The sequence below is a fragment of the Heloderma suspectum genome, chromosome 1 (assembly GCF_057233095.1).
Source record: "Heloderma suspectum isolate Gila_16-S chromosome 1, 16-S_ref, whole genome shotgun sequence".
Lineage (NCBI taxonomy): Eukaryota > Metazoa > Chordata > Lepidosauria > Squamata > Helodermatidae > Heloderma > Heloderma suspectum.
Genome location: NC_139458.1, coordinates 369,700,055 through 369,717,934, shown reverse-complemented (window position 1 = coordinate 369,717,934; position 17,880 = coordinate 369,700,055). Strand labels below are relative to the sequence as shown.

Genomic DNA, 17,880 nt, shown 5'->3' with positions numbered 1-17,880 from the left:
TCACATAAAGGGCCTTGCATGCTGCTGTGCATATGTATTTCACTTATGGTCTCAATGCATCATGTGTTTCATAGCTTTAAAATAGATAAAATCAGCCATCCCAAACATGGTGCCCTCCAGATGTTTTGGACTTCAACTCCCATCAACCAGAGCAAGCATGGCCAATGGTCAAGAATACTGGGAGTTGTAATCAAAACATCTAGTGGGCACCAGGTGGGGGAGGGCTGGATTAAATGACCATTCTTGGGTGTGTGCAGACATTTTGCTTGCCATAATGAAAACTGATGCAATGAGCATTGATGTTACAAGGGTTAAAATGTGATAATATAAATATTCTGGCTCACATACATGCCTTTTGCGGATACAGATGGTGTGACACACAAAAGTGGAGATTTAATGAGAATGCAGACGTTGTGAGAGTTCATAATGCAAATCCATGTATGCATGTCACATCATCAGATTCATTAAAAGCATGGTGGATTTTTGGAATAGCCACCAGAATTTTCTGATCAGGATGGAGCTGCAAATAACCCGAGACAAAGATTTTCTCAAATACTGGCAGTATGCCTATCCATCTGAGTGTCAGCTGACTGGGACTGCTCATTGCAACAAAACTATGTACCGCATGAACTGGACCTACGAAGCACTGTGATCAAATTGCAATTCATTTTTATATACATATATACCCTTCTTTTCACATTTTGCTCCACCTTGTGTCTAGCTCATTAAATGATGAGCAGCCCGTAACAGACATTTCCCAAACATTTCACACAAGAATATCTGGAATAGTTTTATTTGAAAAGTCTTTTTTATATCATGTCATTTTCTGTGTGAGAGTCTGGTGCTAATACAAATGGGGAATTAAAAGCTTTAGCTGGAGCCAGGCATTGTGCAAAAGGCACCATACAGATTTCCCCAAATAACTGCAGCCATGTATCCATATCCTTACAATTCGACTCTTCATCTCTGCTAATCCTTGGCTTTACTCAACACAGCATTGCTGATTTGGGGATATTTTTAAATGGACACTAGGAATTAGGTCAGTAGTATGAGGATAGATATTTGATAGTTTTTCACTGAACTGCTTTTTATAGACAGAAGTTGTTCATTAAACTCCAATATTCCAAGCTGCAAATTTGCAAGGATGGAACAAAATGAAAGATTATCAAAGGTGTAGAAAGCAAGTTATGGGTAGAAAAACTTGAAGGAACTGGGGAAATGTTGATATTTCTCAAATAACTAAATTGTCCGAAATAATGACATGAGAGAATATCTCTTTAATACTCTACTGAGGACAGAAGCAGCAGAAGTGGGTTTAAATAGCCGATTGATATCTGTGAAATCTCCAGGAAAGGAGATCGTTACCTTGTCGTGGTGCTGGAGCTTGAGCACCTCAATGACGCCATGAGCTAAACCATGAACGGACACCCAAGACAGGAAGGTCATGGCAGAGAGGTCAGACTAAATACAATCCCTGGGGAAGGAAACGGCAGCCCACCCCAGTATTCTTGCCATGAAAACTAAATGGATCAGTACAACCAGATATATGTATACCTTCGGAAGATGGGACTCCCAGGTCGGAAGATGGTCAAAATGCTACTGGGGAGGAACAGAGGATAAGTTCAACTAGCCCCAGATGTGATGACGCAGCTAGCTCAAAGTCGTAAAGGACGGCTAGCGGCCGACGGTGCTGGTGGTGAACGACGAATCTGATGTTCTAAAGATCAACACACCATAGGAACCTGGAATGTAAGATCTATGAGCCAGGGCAAATTGGACGTGGTTATTGGGGAGATGTCAAGATTAAATATAGACATTTTGGGTGTCAGTGAACTCAAATGGACTGGAATGGACCACTTCACATCAGACGACCACCAGATCTACTACTGTGGACAAGAGGACCACAGAAGAAATGGAGTAGGCTTCATAATTAATAATAAAGTGACTAAAGCACTTAGATACAATTTGGATACAATCCAAAAAATGATAGAATGATCTCAATTTGAATTCAGGGTAAGCCATTTCACATCACAGTGATCCAAATATACACCCCAACCACAGATGCTGAAGAAGAAGAAGTAGATCAGTTCTATGGGGATCTGAAGCACCTAGTGGATAATACGCCAAAAAGAGATGTTATTTTCATTACAGGAGACTGGAATGCTAAGGTGGGTAGTCAAACGACACCTGGAATTACAGGCAAGCATGGTCTGGGAGAACAAAATGAAGCAGGACATAGGCTGATAGAATTTTGCCAAGACAACTCACTGTGCATAACAAACACTCTCTTCCAACAACCTAAGAGATGACTTTATACATGGACTTCACCAGATGGTCAACACCGAAATCAGATTGACTACACCCTTTGAAGCCAAAGGTGGAGGACATCTATGCAGTTGGTAAAAACAAGACCTGGAGCTGATTGTAGTTCAGATCACGAACTTCTTATTGCACAATTTAGAATCAGACTAAAGAGAATAGGGAAGACCCACAGATCAGTTAGATATGAGCTCACAAATATTCCTAATGAATCTGCAGTGGAGGTGAAGAATAAATTTAAGGGACTAGATTTAGTAGATAGGGTCCTGGAAGAACTATGGACAGAAGTTTGCAACATTGTTCAGGAGGCGGCAAGAAAAAACATCCCAAAGAAAAAGAAAGCCAAGAAGGCAAGATGGCTGTTTGCTGAGACACTGGAAGCAGCCCAAGAAAGAAGGAAAGCAAAAGGCAACAGTGATAGGGGGAGATATGCCCAATTAAATGCAAAATTCCAGAGGTTAGCCAAAAGAGATAAGGAATTATTTTTAAACAAGCAATGCGCAGAAGTGGAAGAAGATAATAGAATAGGAAGGACAAGAGACCTCTTCCAGAAAATTAGAAACATCGGAGGTAAATTCCAGGCAAAAATGGGTACGATCAAAAACAAAGATGGCAAGGACCTAAGAGAAGCAGAAGAGATCAAGAAAAGGTGGCAAGAATATACAGAAGATCTGTATAGGAAGGGTAATAATATCGGGGATAGATTTGAGGGTGTGGTCAGTGAGTTAGAGCCAGACATCCTGAAGAGTGAGGTTGAATGGGCCTTAAGAAGCATTGCTAATAACAAGGCAGCAGGAGATGACAGTATCCCAGCAGAACTGTTTAAAATCTTGAAAGATGATGCTGTCAAGGTGATGCATGCCATATGCCAGCAAATTTAGAAAACACAAGAATGGCCACCAGACTGGAAAAAATCAACTTATATTCCCATACCAAAAAAGGGAAACACTAAAGAATGTTCAAACTATCGAACAGTGGCACTTATTTCACATGCCAGTAAGGTGATGCTCAAGATCCTGCAAGGTACACTCCAGCAATTCATGGAACAAGAATTGCCAGATGTACAAGCTGGGTTTAGAAAAGGCAGAGGAACTAGAGCCCAAATTGCCAATATCCGCTGGATACTGGAGAAACCCAGGGAGTTTCAGAAAAACATCTGTTTCTGTTTTATTGACTACTCTAAAGTAGGGATGTACGAAAGGGACTTACCTTGTCCCGCAGCTTTTTTCACGGTGGCGGGGAGGCGCTTCGCTTCTCCCCCCGAAGTTCATGCGAGTGGGGGGTGTCTTCCAGCATCGCCCGGCTGAAATTCAGGCCGGGGGGGAGGCTTCCCGCCTCGCCCCCGGCCGAAATTCAGGCCAGGGAGAAGCGCCCCGTCTCCCCGGCAGCGAACTTCAACAGAAAAGTAAAAAAAAAACACAACGCCCCGTGATAGGCTACGTAACGATTTACGTAGCCTATCACGGCTAGATCTGCAAAGTCAGCCGTGATACGCTACGTTAATCGTCACAGAGCCTATCACGGGTGACTTAAAAAAAATAAAATAAAAGCGCGTACGCAAATGACGGATCCCATAGGGAGCTGCCATTCGCGTTCCTTATTTGGTCGCTGTAGTCTACGTAAAGATTTACGTAGACTACGGCGAAAATAAGGGCAACGCAAATAGCATTGCCCTTATTTTCGCCGTAGTCTACGTAATCTTTACATAGACTACAGCGACCAAATAAGGAACGCGAATGGCGGCTCCCTATGGGGGCCGCCATTAGCCGTATGTGCTTTTTTTTTTTTTAAAGTCACCCATGATAGACTACGTGACGATTTACGTAGCCTATCACGGCTGACTTTGCAAATCTAGCCGTGATAGGCTACGTTAATCGTCACATAGCCTATCACAGGTGACTTAAAAAAATAAAAATAAAAGTGCGTACGCAAATGACGGATCCCATAGGGAGCTGCCATTCGCGTTCCTTATTTGGTCGCTGTAGTCTACGTAAAGATTTACGTAGACTACGGCGAAAATAAGGGCAACGCAAATAGCATTGCCCTTATTTTCGCCGTAGTCTACGTAATCTTTACATAGACTACAGCGACCAAATAAGGAATGCGAATGGCGGCTCCCTATGGGGGCCGCCATTAGCCGTATGTGCTTTTTTTTTTTTTTAAAGTCACCCATGATAGACTACGTGACGATTTACGTAGCCTATCACGGCTGACTTTGCAAATCTAGCCGTGATAGGCTATGTTAATCGTCACGTAGCCTATCACGGGGGCATTTTTTTTTTACTTTTCTTGGAATGGTGGCGGCAGCAGCCGGTCAAAAGACCGGCTGCTGCCCCCGCCCCTGTCGAAGCCCTGCCGAACTGTTGCTGCGACCCGCTACCGGGAGCAACATTCGGGAAAGGTAAGTCCCATCCCGGGGGTGGGGCAGGGAGCGGGGTGGGTGGGGAGAATTTCTCCCCGAAACTACTTCGGGGGGCCGAATACATTGGCACTCGGCCCCCCGAAGTTTCGGCGAGAAATTCTCTGACACCCCTACTCTAAAGCCTTTGACTGTGTGGATCATAACAAATTGTGGCAAGTTCTTGGTGGTATGGGGATACCAAGTCATCTTGTCTGCCTCCTGAGGAATCTGTATAACTACCAAGTAGCAACGGTAAGAACAGACCACGGAACAACGGACTGGTTTAAGATTGGGAAAGGAGTACAGCAGGGTTGTATACTCTCACCCTACCTATTCAACCTGTACGCAGAACACAACATGCGACGTGCTGGGCTTGATGAATCCAAGGCTGGAGTTAAAATCGCTGGAAGAAACACTAACAATCTCAGATATGCAGATGATACGACTTTCGTGGCTGAAAGCGAGGAGGAGCTGAGGAACCTCATGACGAAGGTGAAAGAAGAAAGTGCAAAAGCTGGGTTGCAGTTAAACCTCAAAAAAACCAAGATTATGGCAATCAGCTTGATTGATAACTGGCAAATAGAGGGAGAAAACCTGGAGGCAGTGACAGACTTTGTATTTCTAGGCGCAAAGATTACTGCAGACGCTGACTGTAGCCAGGAAATCAGAAGATGTTTACTTCTTGGGAGGAGAGCAATGATGAATCTTGATAAAATAGTGAAGAGCAGAGACATCACACTGACAACAAAGGTCCGCATAGTTAAAGCAATGGTATTCCCCATAGTAACCTATGGCTGCGAGAGCTGGACCATAAGGAAGGCTGAGCAAAGGAAGATAGATGCTTTTGAACTGTGGTGCTGGAGGAAAATTCTGAGAGTGCCTTGGACTGCAAGAAGATCAAAGTTCAAACCAGTCCATCCTCCAGGAAATAAAGCCAGACTGCTCACTTGAGGGAATGATTTTAAAGGCAAAACTGAAGTACTTTGACCACATAATGAGAGGACAGGATGCCCTGGAGAAGATGCTGATGCTAGGGAAATTGGAGGGCAAAAGAAAGAGGGGCCAACCAAGGGCAAGATGGATGGATGATATTCTGGAGGTGACGGACTCGACCTTGGGGGAGCTGGGGGTGGCAACGGCTGACAGGAAGCTCTGGCGTGGGCTGGTCCATGAAGTCACGAAGAGTCAAAACCGACTGAATGAATAAACAACAACATGAAGCAGTGACCTCTTTGGACAATCTGGTCCATAAACATCTACACAAACGAATGCTGTCAGAGATTTAATCATCCCTCAGCTGGAGGCCATCCATAGTCCTGCAGCTGTACAATGCAAAATATCCTTACCACCCCAGTTCCCAATGGCTAGGTCATTCCTTCCTTCAGTTCCTTCCATTCCATTTGCAGTGGTAATGCAGTTTCAGGATTCAAGCCTGCCTGGAAGTCATATGTTATGACCTGGAAATTCTGGTCCTCCTCTCAAATAGTTGATGTGATATTCAGTGGTCAATGGTGCCCACTGGTGCCATAGTCTGCCCAAGGCACTTTTCTGATATTCAGAACAACTTCTCAGTTATGCATTTTATTTACCAAAGTAAAAGCCAGGGCTGGTTACCTCCTGTTTCTGAAAGAACCAAAATCTTTGAACTGGCTTAGTTTGAAGTCTTTTGAAGAAACTTGAGATTCCTTCAAGTATCCTATTTATACTACCACTTTTAACCATTCTTCTGAAATTGCTTTACAGCTGTTCATATAAATTGTTCAAGTTTTATTCTCTGGTGAAGACAAAGATTCAGTGTTGATCCTACAGGACTTATAAATAAGCTGCTAATGTTTTCAGATCATTTGGTATGGGATAGCTATGCAATAGAACAACATGAAAAGCAAACTCAATGGTGTATTGTCTATATATGCCTTTTCTTGACAGTCTGAAAGCTTAATTCATCCTCCATTTAACATCTTCAGATCACATTGTAATTCCAAACTCAAATCAGTTGACTTTCCACCATTAAAACGGATGCTTTATATTAGGGCTGTGCACGGACTCCCCCGATCTGACTCAGATGCTGCTTTGTGGCGGGCCTGATTTGGCTCTGGCTGATTCGGGGGTCCCTGACTTGCTTTGGCCTATGAAGCCAAAGCAGGATTTGGACATCAGAATCCCGCTTCGCCCCCCCAACACACCACCCAGCTCCCAGCTCCTTACCTTGTTCTCGGGGGGGGGCTGCCGCCACTGAGGGAGTCGCCGACGTGGCTGCTGGGGAAGCCGCTGCTGCCATTGCTGGCCCTGCCGGGGAAGCCACTGCTGGGGGAGCTGGTGCTGGCACCGGGGGAGCCACCGCTGCCAGTGCTGCCGGGTAAGCTGCTGCCGCTGCCAGCTCTAAGCCCTCTGGACTCGGGATGGCGGAGAATTTCTCCCCGAAACTTCGGGGGGCCGAGCGCCAACGTGTTCGGCCCCCCAAACAAGTTTCGGGGAGAAATCCTCCGCCCCCCCGCCCCCCGCCCCCCCCCGGTACGGGACTTACCTTCCCTGAATGTCCCTCCCGGCGGCGGGTCCGGCTGGCGGTTCGTCCGGTGTTCGAGCGGGGCGGGAGCGGCAGCCGGTCTTTCGACTGGCTGCCGCCCCCGCCATTGCAATGAAAGAAAAAAAAAAAAAGTCCCCTGATAGGCTACGTGACGATTCACGTAGCCTATCACGGCAAGATTTGCAAAGTCAGCCGTGATAGGCTACGTGAATCGTCACGTAGCCTATCACGGGTGACTTTAAAAAAAAAAAAATGTGTACGGATAATGGCGGCCCCCATAGGGAGCCGCCATTCGCGTTCCTTATTTGGTCGCTGTAGTCTACGTCAATGTTTACATAGACTACGGTGAAAATAAGGGCAACGCTATTTGCGTTGCCCTTATTTTAGCCGTAGTCTACGTAAACATTGACGTAGACTACAGCAACTAAATAAGGAACGCGAATGGCGGCTCCCTATGGGGGCCGCCATTCGCGTACGCGCTTTTTTTTTTTTTTTAAGTCACCCGTGATAGGCTACGTGACGATTCACGTAGCCTATCACGGCTGACTTTCCAGATCTAGCCGTGATAGGCTACGTGAATCGTCACGTAGCCTATCAGGGGATGTTTTTTTTTTTTACTTTCATGTTCGCGGCCGGGCGAGGCGGGAAGCCTCCTCCCCGGCCTGAATTTCGGCCGGGCGAGGCGGGAAGCCTCCCCCCCCGGCCTGAATTTCGGCCGGGCGAGGCGGGAAGCCTCCCCCCCCCGGCCTGAACTTTGCGGGGGGAGCAGCGAAGCGCTCCCCCCCACCGCGAAAAAGCTGCGAGAAAAGGTAAGTGACTTTCGTTCACCCCTACTCTGGACGCGCACTGGCAGCCGTCCTGTTGTTCTGGTGGGGAGGCATTTTTAAAATGGTAACTCCCTGTTTTTCCAGAAATACAGGGAGTTATTTAAAAAATGCCTACCCCCCCTCCAGAAGAACACGACTGCTGCCGGCACTCGTCCAGAGGACTCAGGTAAGGGGCTGGGTGGTGGCAGCATGGCAGCCAGGGTTTTGGATCACTCTGAAGTGCTCTGAAGCATTTTGGAGTGATCCCCTTCACTTCGGGCTTCTTCATACCCCCTCCACTTTGCTTTGGAGGCAGCCAAAGCAGTCCAAAGTGCCCTGCTTTGATTCAGAGCACGGGCTTCAGGCTGAATCGGTGCACAGCCCTACTTTATATTACATCAGTGTTTTTTATTAAGTTATCAAGAGCCAAGACAGATTTTTTCAAAAATCACCCCAACATTAGGCTTGTAGTTCGACTTGAAAAACCAAAATATATACCTTCAAGCTCACAAAATAGCTCAGTGCATTCCAATCCCAATTCTGAGCCAAATCAAGCCCCACTGTGCCCCTAAAGAAGTCATCAGGAGCATGGCAGGGTACAGTTTCTCCCACAATCCCACTGCAGCGAACCCTCAATCTCTCCCACCTCCCCACTTAACTTGATTGCTATTGCTGTGTTGGTGGAATTGGGAGGGAGGGAGTTCCCTCTCACCCTCCTCTAGCACCTACCATGCTGCTACAGCTGTAAGCAAGGAGCACTGGGAAATGTAATTTTACCAGAGGTAGACAGTTGTCTCTCCTGGGGGCTGCCTCACAGCCATAACAGCATGTTAGGTTTCAGAGGAGGGTTTGTGAGTGTGTGAGACAGAGACAGAAAGACAGTGAGAGCTAGTGAAGAGAAGCGACCTCCCTTTCCTCATGCTGCAGCTATTAGGTCAACAACAAGGGCAGGCTGGGTAGGAGGAAGGCATAAGAGATAGGAGATGAGTGAATATCTCAGCCAGAGAAGAAGTCTTGGGACTGTAATGTTCATTTCAGATTGGGACAAGCATTATGAGTAACTGAAATTCGTATTTCTGAGCCTGGAGCTACTAACTAATATTTATACTTGCAATAAAATTCTCCTTTATCCAAGAGTCATGTTTCACTGAGTTGATTTCTGTGTAATAATTCTTAGAAAGAACAAGGTATAAAATAAATCTACAATTCCCAAAGAGCGATAGCTGTAGCATGAAAATTATACTTAAAATAGCTTTTGCCAGAAGTAGTTGAGTTCCTGCATATTCTATGAGCATTGTAATAAGCCACAAACAGAATATCTCCTGTTGAATGTGGAAAGTTATTCACAAGCAGGATCATGATATCCGCCCTCTCCTTACATATGTAAAATGGGGCCCATAATTCTCCTCCATGGAGGCAATTATCAGGGGGTGATCAATATAATAGATAGGAAAAACCTCTGGAAGGTTTAAAAGACTAAATTCTGTCCCTCTTGCAGTAAATGTAGGAGTGGTTTCTGTGGGGCTTAGACCTTAAACAACAATATGGAGAACTTTATAAAATGTGAAAATAAATCTCTGAAGTGACTAGACCCTTATTATTTTATCAGTGTATTCTAAATAAAAGAGTGGTTGCTCTATGAGTCAAGGGAATCAAGGGAAATTTTCAAATTGCAGACTATATTTCTTCAGGTCAGGAAGGAAATCTGAGGAAGAGCACTGTGAACTTGAGAGCTGTGTAACGTATGACTGTGAAATATACTGGTACAAGATACTCACACAAGGTATTATGTAAAACACTGGGATCCTGTTATAATGCAGATTCCAAGATTTAAACTACTTCATAAATTAAATTGTATTTATGAGATTCAGTTTCTACCCAATGTGTATAAAAATGGGTCTTACTTTCTAAGTTATCACTAGTAATCAGATTCCCACGTATCTGTCATTGTAGGATTTTTTCATGATTTAGGGAAAAAGCTTATGGCGAGACTTTAAATATCATGACGAAGCTGTTTATAAAATGTGAAAATAAACCTCTGAAGTGACATTGGCCTCTATTATTTTGTAATTAAATTGACATTCAAAAGTTCACTTGTGTTTGATGCAGTTTCTAAATGTAGACATGGATTTATTTGTATTTTAACTGATCAGGAACTCTTGGGTAAGGAGACACTGGGTTTTAATTGTATGATTTTATTGGGTGGGGTCAGGAAAAGAGTGTTTATTTTAAAGCATCATAGATCATGTCTTCCTTGCTCTCTTTTGTTCTCAAAGCATGGCCAAGAATAGCAAATGATACCATCAGTAGGACTTTCAAAGTTTCTCTGGGGTTGACAAATACATAATTGCCAATTCAGCAAACAAACCAATGCCATCTCTAAAGTGATGTAATGGAAATGCCAAGACATATCTTCAAATATTGGTTTATTAAGATAGTCAAATGGACTTTGTAGAATTCAGTTCTTTGAACAAGAAATAACTGTGAAAAATAACCTAAACATGGCTGGTGGGAGGATAGGACACAGTACCCGCATTTTGTGCTAGTTATTAAAACAACCAGTCCAATATCAGATAGTAGTTTCATTTTCTACTGTGTTATACATATAACCCAAAGATACTTGTGTCATGAACCAATTCATGAGTTCCTTTATATGTTTAAGACCTTATATGGTACTGACTACTGTTTACAATGTGGTGAAAGATGAATTGGACAAACAAGACTAAAGTTAATAGCCACTGGCATCGCCTTTGATGGTGGATGTAAAGATTGAATTACAAGATTTTGTCCTCATTAGAGTACACAGTGTCCAAGTGACTTTGGACGAATTGCTGATTGCACCTATCTATCAAGAACGTTGGCAGTATCAAACTTTCAGCAAGGCATAAAATTTATTATCATTTCAATCTAGGTTCAAGGCCATTATTAACCCCAAAGACACAGTAAAAATAGACTTGACAGCACCTTTGTTTGGTTATAGAGCTGGGGGAATCCTCCCCCCCCCCATTTAGTATCAATTTTTACCACTACTGATTACTCTGAAGATTCAGATTTGGAGTTTAGATTTGGAACCAGAATCCTAGTTCCCCCAAGAGGTCACTGTAAGTGAAAGTCATTTTAATGAATGATAATACAGAAATCACCATAATATCCCACATTTTATTAAAAATTCACTCATTCACATATTTTTCATGCAAAAGGTTCCAGATTCATTCCCAGGTAGGGCTGGGAAAGACTCCTGTCTTAAACCCTGGACAGCCACTGCCAGTCAGTGGAGACAATACTGAGTTACATTAGGGATAGGCGAACATCCACTCAGTGGTGGGGGAGGTCTGCCGTGGGGGAACCTGGGCCTCTTGGGGCCCCAGAGATTTCTCCAGAGCCCTGCTGTGTCTGCTGTAATGTAGGGATGGCAGAGAATTTCTCCCCGAATCTTTGGGGGGCCGAGCGCCAACGCATTTGGCCCCCCGAAATCGGCGGTGAAATTCTCCGCCCCCCCCCCGGGACGGGACTTACCTTTGGCGAATGTCCGTCCCGGCGGCGGGTCCCGGCGGCAGTTTGGCGGTGGTTCGGCACGGGCGGGGGCGGCGGCTGGTCTCCTGACCGGCTGCTGCTGCTGCCATTGCAAAAAAAAAAAAAACTAAAGTAAAAAAACAACACACCCTTGATAGGCTACGTAACGATTTACGTAGCCTATCACAGCTAGATTTCCAAAGTCAGCCGTGATAGGCTACGTAAATCTTCACGTAGCCTATCACGGGTGACTTTGAAAAAAAAAAGCGCGTATGCAAATGGCGGCAGCCCATGGGCCGCCATTTGCGTACGCGCTTTTTTTTTTTCAAAGTCACCTGTGATAGGCTACGTTATGGTTTACATAGGCTATCACGGCTGACTTTGGAAATCTAGCCGTGATAGGCTACGTAAATCGTCACATAGCCTATCACGGGGTCTTTTTTTTTTTTTACTTTTTGTTTCGCGGCCGGGGAGACGGGGCGCTTCTCCCCGGCCTGAATTTCGGCCGGGCGAGGCGGGAAGCCTCCCCCCCTTCGCCTGAACTTCGGGGGGGAAAGCGAAGCGCCTCCCCCCCACCGCGAAGCCAAGCTGCGAAAAGGTAAGTGACTTTCGTACATCTCTACTGTAATGGCTGCAATTTAGGTAGAAGTAAGTGCTTTACAGCCACAAGTGGCATAAAATACACCAATTACAGCCATAATTTTCCCATGACTTATCTCACCTTCTATAAAGCCGGAGAGCCACCCCATGCGAAATCTGGAGGATATGCAGGTAAGGGGAGCTGCAGACTCTGCAGGTCAGATTCTTGGGAATCTGGCCTCGTTGGAGTCCACAGCAGATTTCTTCAGCATCCCTAAGTTAGATGGACCAGTCCGTCTGACTTGGTATAAAGCAGCGTCCTGTATTTCTATTATTCAAGCCATGCTTTATTGCCAGCATCAATACTATGTTGCTGTGTTCTTAAAAAGAGTCAAATGTTGTGGGAAGGCCTGAATGAATATGCTTTATGTAAATATAATCACCACAAGCTGGACTCCTTGTGACAATCTTATTAATGCAAATGTTGCACAAACATCATTGTGGAACAATTCACCAGAGCCCAGTGTACTCCCTCACAGAAGCAGATAGGTTGATTGAACTTCCTCCCTCTGACTGGTGATTGGTGAAAGCAGGAACTGGGTCTTTATATGTTCACTTTCTACCTTTCATTTCCAAATAATGTGAGCGAGTAAGGCAAACTTCAGATCTCATGAGACTTCAGGCAATATAACCCCAAAGCCTTGCAAAGAGAGGTACAAATTGACTGCTGCTTCTTTTCCTCCAGAAACCCCACCTTCCTATAGAATAAGCTGCTGTTGATGTGCCCCTTCTGTCAACTCCAACAAAGGAATTAAGTGTGTTAAAAAGGTAAAGGTGTCCCCAACCAGTCGTGTCCAACTCTAGGGTGCGATACTCATCCCCGTTCCTAAGCCGAAAAGCCAGCGCTGTCCGAAGACGCTTCCGTGGTCATGTGGCCGGCATGACTGAACACCAAGGTGCACGGAATGCTGATACCTTTCCCGCCGAGGCGGTACCTATTTATCTACTTGCAATTTCTTGCTTTCGAACTGCTAGGTTGGCAGAAGCTGGGACTTGTGACGGGAGCTCACTCCATCACGCAGCACTCGGGTCTCGAACTGCTGACCTGCCGACCTTCCAGTCTGCAGTTCAGCGTCTTAACCACTAAGCCACCGCGGCCCATCTAAGTGTATTAGATGGAAATATTTTTGAACCTTTAAACAAAATTACAAATGGCATAATAGCATTTTATGATAAAATGGCATTTTGCAGTTACAAGGTCCTAAAACGTTAGTCTCTCAAGTGCCATAAAACACATTTCTTTCTCTCTGTTATATAATTAAAGATCTCTTGTCCACCTCTAACCTGGGATCAGGATACAAAATGCTGCCTCTAGACTGAGAAGTTAAAACAGCCAGCTTAATCCTAGGACATGTCTGCAAATTGCTAATTTAAAGACTGTATGACAATAAACAACCCGACTGATCTTTGCAGGGCACACACACTGATACCTTCAATTGTACCAACTGTATTGGTATGTTAGGTTCTTAAGTTGCATAGCTCTCTTCCTTACATTTCTTGCCTGAAGTAGTGTAGTGTGATATCTGAAAACAATCCCTTTCCTCCTAACACAGCCTTTGGGTCCCAGCATTGGATCCCAGCTCAGCCTTTGACGCATGCCTTTCATGCCAAAGGTCTGAAGTTCAATCCCTGGTATCTCCATTAAGAGGTGATAGGTGATGGGAAAGATGCCTGCCTGAGGTGCTGGAGAGCCACTGGCAGTCAGAATAGATCATGTTGGGCCTGGTGATCAAATAGTCTGGCATGAGGCAGCTGCCTATGTTCCACCTCAGTTGTCTGTTGGAAGATGCCTCGTGAGCCAGTGCAGGTGGTGTATGGTTGTCGTAATGGTGTCAGAAGTGAGGGTGGCATCTTTGGTGGGAGACTGAAGGTAACTGCTTTCCCACATGTTATTGGTTATGGCTGGGAGTACTGCTGTACCCAGCTGCCAGGGGCTCCTCATGTGGATCTGTGTGGGTGGGAGGGAAAGAATCTCATATTGAAACTATCTCCAATATTCTCATGAAATTTAATTTGGGAAAAATACTTGTGAAACAGCAAAACAAAAATATGCCCGAACTAGCTAGATGCTTCTGGAAGATGCTCCATGCTAGAATTTCAGGTTTCAAAACATAAATCCAATTCTAGGAAAACAAATTTTTGTGAAATATTCCAAAATGTGAATGGCTATTGAAAGAGAGGACACAAATAGACAATAAAAACTGCTAAGAATATCCTTTATTCCTCCAAACTGGCAGTGGTGGTTTCAAAGAAATATCCACAGGCTAAATTTACTTCTATATTTTTTTTAATAGGAATGCAGTTTATTTAAGAGAAGGAGCACAACTGAGGAAACAACTTTTAAGAGATAATGTTAAACCCTTTTAAGGGCTTAACATGATAAAGAACATCTTTAAGACTTGTTCAGGAGAGTAACAGACTGCCTAACGAAGCTGAAAAAAACCTTGGAGGTTTTACAGAGGAGTTGGGGTAGGCATCTCTCAGGCAATCTTTTAATATGGAATAGGATGCCCTGTCTTAGGGGAGAACTAGGACAGTTGGTCCTTTCTGTCTCCATTATTGTTTGTGTTTCCCCGACATGTAATATCCCACTTTTCTTTTTCCCACAGCTGACAGGGGAATAGAAACACACAATACAGTGACAGAAAATCACACAATGAGCCTGTTTGCATGATCATGGTGAAGTAAATAAGCCACCGTGGCTTATTTCCCTCGTCATGATCATACGAACCCAGTCAGTAAGTGGTTCTATACATTACAGTTCGGGCAGTTATCACTTGTTATATGGAAGCCATTTCAGCAGCATCTCCATAGTGGATGTAACACATACATGTTCTCTGGTTTGACTCACTTGATAAGAGTAGAAATATCTGACACCAAAATTGCACAAAGGAACATTATGGGAACATTCAGTATAATTCGTATATTCTCCAAAATCCTTCACTGTGGTACAGATGTTATGTTACTGTTATTTATTTATTTTTAATAACCATCACTATTTGAACTCCAGATACCATTTAAAATGGGTAAAGCATTTTTGCTATTCCTAAACTAAATGTTTCCCTTCGTACGTGGTGTGGTAGTGCCCTGTTCTCTGTGTATATCAGATGCAGGAAATGATTGCTTAGGGAACACACAATGCGAGCAGAGGAAGAGGAAAAGGCTTATTGTGGAAAGTGAGTGCAGAAAAAACAAGATTAATGGGACACACAGTACTCCTCTGCCAATCTACCAAACTGGCTATCTTCCAAACTGGCTAGCCCCTCCCTACAGAAGGCAGGAGAGAATATTCAGAGAGCCAAGGTACACCAAACACCTGGATCTGACCTGCCAGTACTGCAGTCACTGCTTCCTTCAGTAGATCAGCTACTCTGCCAGCCTTGTCAAATACTTCATCTTCTAGCCTCCAAACTAGCAAATTAAATGGGAAGCATTCCTCTTTGTTTTGAGAACTAGAACTCAGGTTTATATTCAGCCAGGCTGTTCAAGTGCCGAACTACAAAATGTTCTTGTTTATGAGGCACCCTTTTGGTACAGTTTTTAAGAAAAACTAGCAGAACTTCTACAAGTTCCATTACTGACTGCATACCATTAATGCATCTCTGAGTGTCACTAACGTGAAGCACTGAGTTTATATGATACTTAATAAGCATGATAAAATTTTCAAGTTCATTTTAAAAAATCTTCGTATAATTAATATCCTATATCTGAGATGCTTAAACTAAATTGATTCGGCTTAAATTGAAGAACGTAGGGAAAACCACTAAACCATTCAGGTATGACCTAAATCATATCCCTGATGAATATACAGTGGAGGTGAGGAATAGATTTCAGGGATTAGACCTGATAGACAGAGTGCCTGAGGAACTATGGACGGAGGTCCGCAACATTGTTCAGGAAACAGCAACTCAATCCATCCCAAAGAAAAAGAAATGCAAGAAAGCCAAGTGGCTGTCTGAGGAGGCTTTACAAGTAGCTGAGGAAAGAAGGGAAGCGAAAAGCAAGGGAGAAAGGGGAAGATATATCCAACTGAATGCAGAGTTCCAGAGAATAGCAAGGAGAGACAAGAAGGCCTTCTTAAATGAACAATGCAAAGAAATCGAGGAAAACAACAGAATGGGAAAGACTAGAGATCTCTTCAAGAAAACTGGAGAGCTCAAGGGAACGTTGTGTGCAAAGACGGGTATGATAAAGGACAAAGAAGGCAGGGACCTAACAGAAGCAGATGAGATTAAGAAGAGGTGGCAAGAATACACAGAAGAACTATACAGGAAAGATCTGAATGTCCCTGATAGCCATGATAGTGCGGTCACTGAACTTGAGCCGGACATCCTCGAGAGTGAAGTCAAGTGGGCCTTAGGAAGCATTACTAACAACAAAGCTAGTGGAGATGACAGTATTCCAGCTGAGCTATTTAAAATCCTAAAAGATGATGCTGTTAAAGTGCTGCACTCAATATGCCAACAAATTTGGAACACTCAACAGTGGCCACAAGACTGGAAAAGGTCAGTTTACATTCCAATTCCAAAGAAGGGCAATGCCAAAGAGTGTTCAAACTACCGTACAATTACGCTCATTTACATACCAGCAAGGTTATGCTCCAAATCCTACAAGCTAGGCTTCAGCAGTATGTAAACCGAGAACTACCGGAAGTACAAGCTGGGTTTCGAAGAGGCAGAGGAACTAGAGATCAAATCGCCAACATTTGCTGGATCGTGGAGAAAGCAAGAGAATTCCAGAAAAACGTCTATTTCTGCTTCATTGACTACACTAAAGTCTTTGATTGTGTGGATCACAACAAACTGTGGCAAATTCTTAAAGTGATGGGAGTACAAGACCACCTTACCTGTCTCCTGAGAAACCTGTACGAGGGTCAAGAAGCAACAGTAAGAACCAGACATGGAACAACTGATTGGTTCAAAATTGGGAAAGGAGTACGACAAGGCTGCATATTGTCGCTCTGCTTATTTAATTTATATGCAGAGTACATCATGAGAAACGCCGGGTTGGATGAATCACAGGTCGGAATTTAGATTGCCGGGAGAATTATCAACAACCTCAGATATGCAGACAATAGCACCCTAATGGCAGAAAGCGAAGAGGATCTAAAGAGCCTCTTGTTGAGGGTGAAAGTGGAGAGTGCAAAAGCTGGTTTGAAAGTCAACATTAAAAAAACGAAGATCATGGCATCTGGCCCCATCACTTCCTGGCATATAGAAGGGGAAGAAATGGAAGCAGTGACAGATTTTATTTTCTTGGGCTCCAAGATCACTGCAGATGGTGACTGTAGCCATGAAATTAAAAGACGCTTGCTCCTTGGGAGGAAAGCTATGGCAAACCTAGACAGCATAGTAAGAAGCAGAGACATCACCTTGCCGACAAAGGTCCGTATAATCAAAGCTATGGTTTTCCCAGTAGCAACGTATCGCTGTGAGAGCTGGACTATAAGGAAGGCTGAGCACCGAAGAATTGATGCTTTCAAACTGTGGTGCTGGAGAAGACTCTTATGAGTCCCCCGGACTGCAAGGAGGTCTCAAATCAGTCAATGCTAAAGGAAATCAACCCTGACTGCTCGTTGGAAGGACAGATACTGAAGCTGAAGCTCAAATATTTTGGCCACCTAATGCGAAGAGAAAACTTTCTGGAAAAGACCCTGATGCTGGGAAAGATTGAAGGCA

At 44.1% G+C, this 17,880-nt stretch overlaps 1 protein-coding gene across 4 annotated transcripts in view; it reads right to left on the bottom strand.

The window, feature by feature from the left end:
• The window catches only part of CHRM3 (cholinergic receptor muscarinic 3), a 476,802-nt gene that overhangs the window by 83,976 nt on the left and 374,946 nt on the right, over positions 1-17,880 (bottom strand). For 2 of the 4 annotated variants that reach the window (XM_084832244.1, XM_084832260.1), the window contains one exon: positions 11,567-11,666. The exons of the other annotated variants lie outside the window; for them this stretch is intronic. The gene's annotated coding sequence lies outside the window, so the exon portion shown is untranslated. The remainder of the gene's footprint in view (positions 1-11,566; positions 11,667-17,880) is intronic. 4 annotated transcript variants of the gene reach the window in all.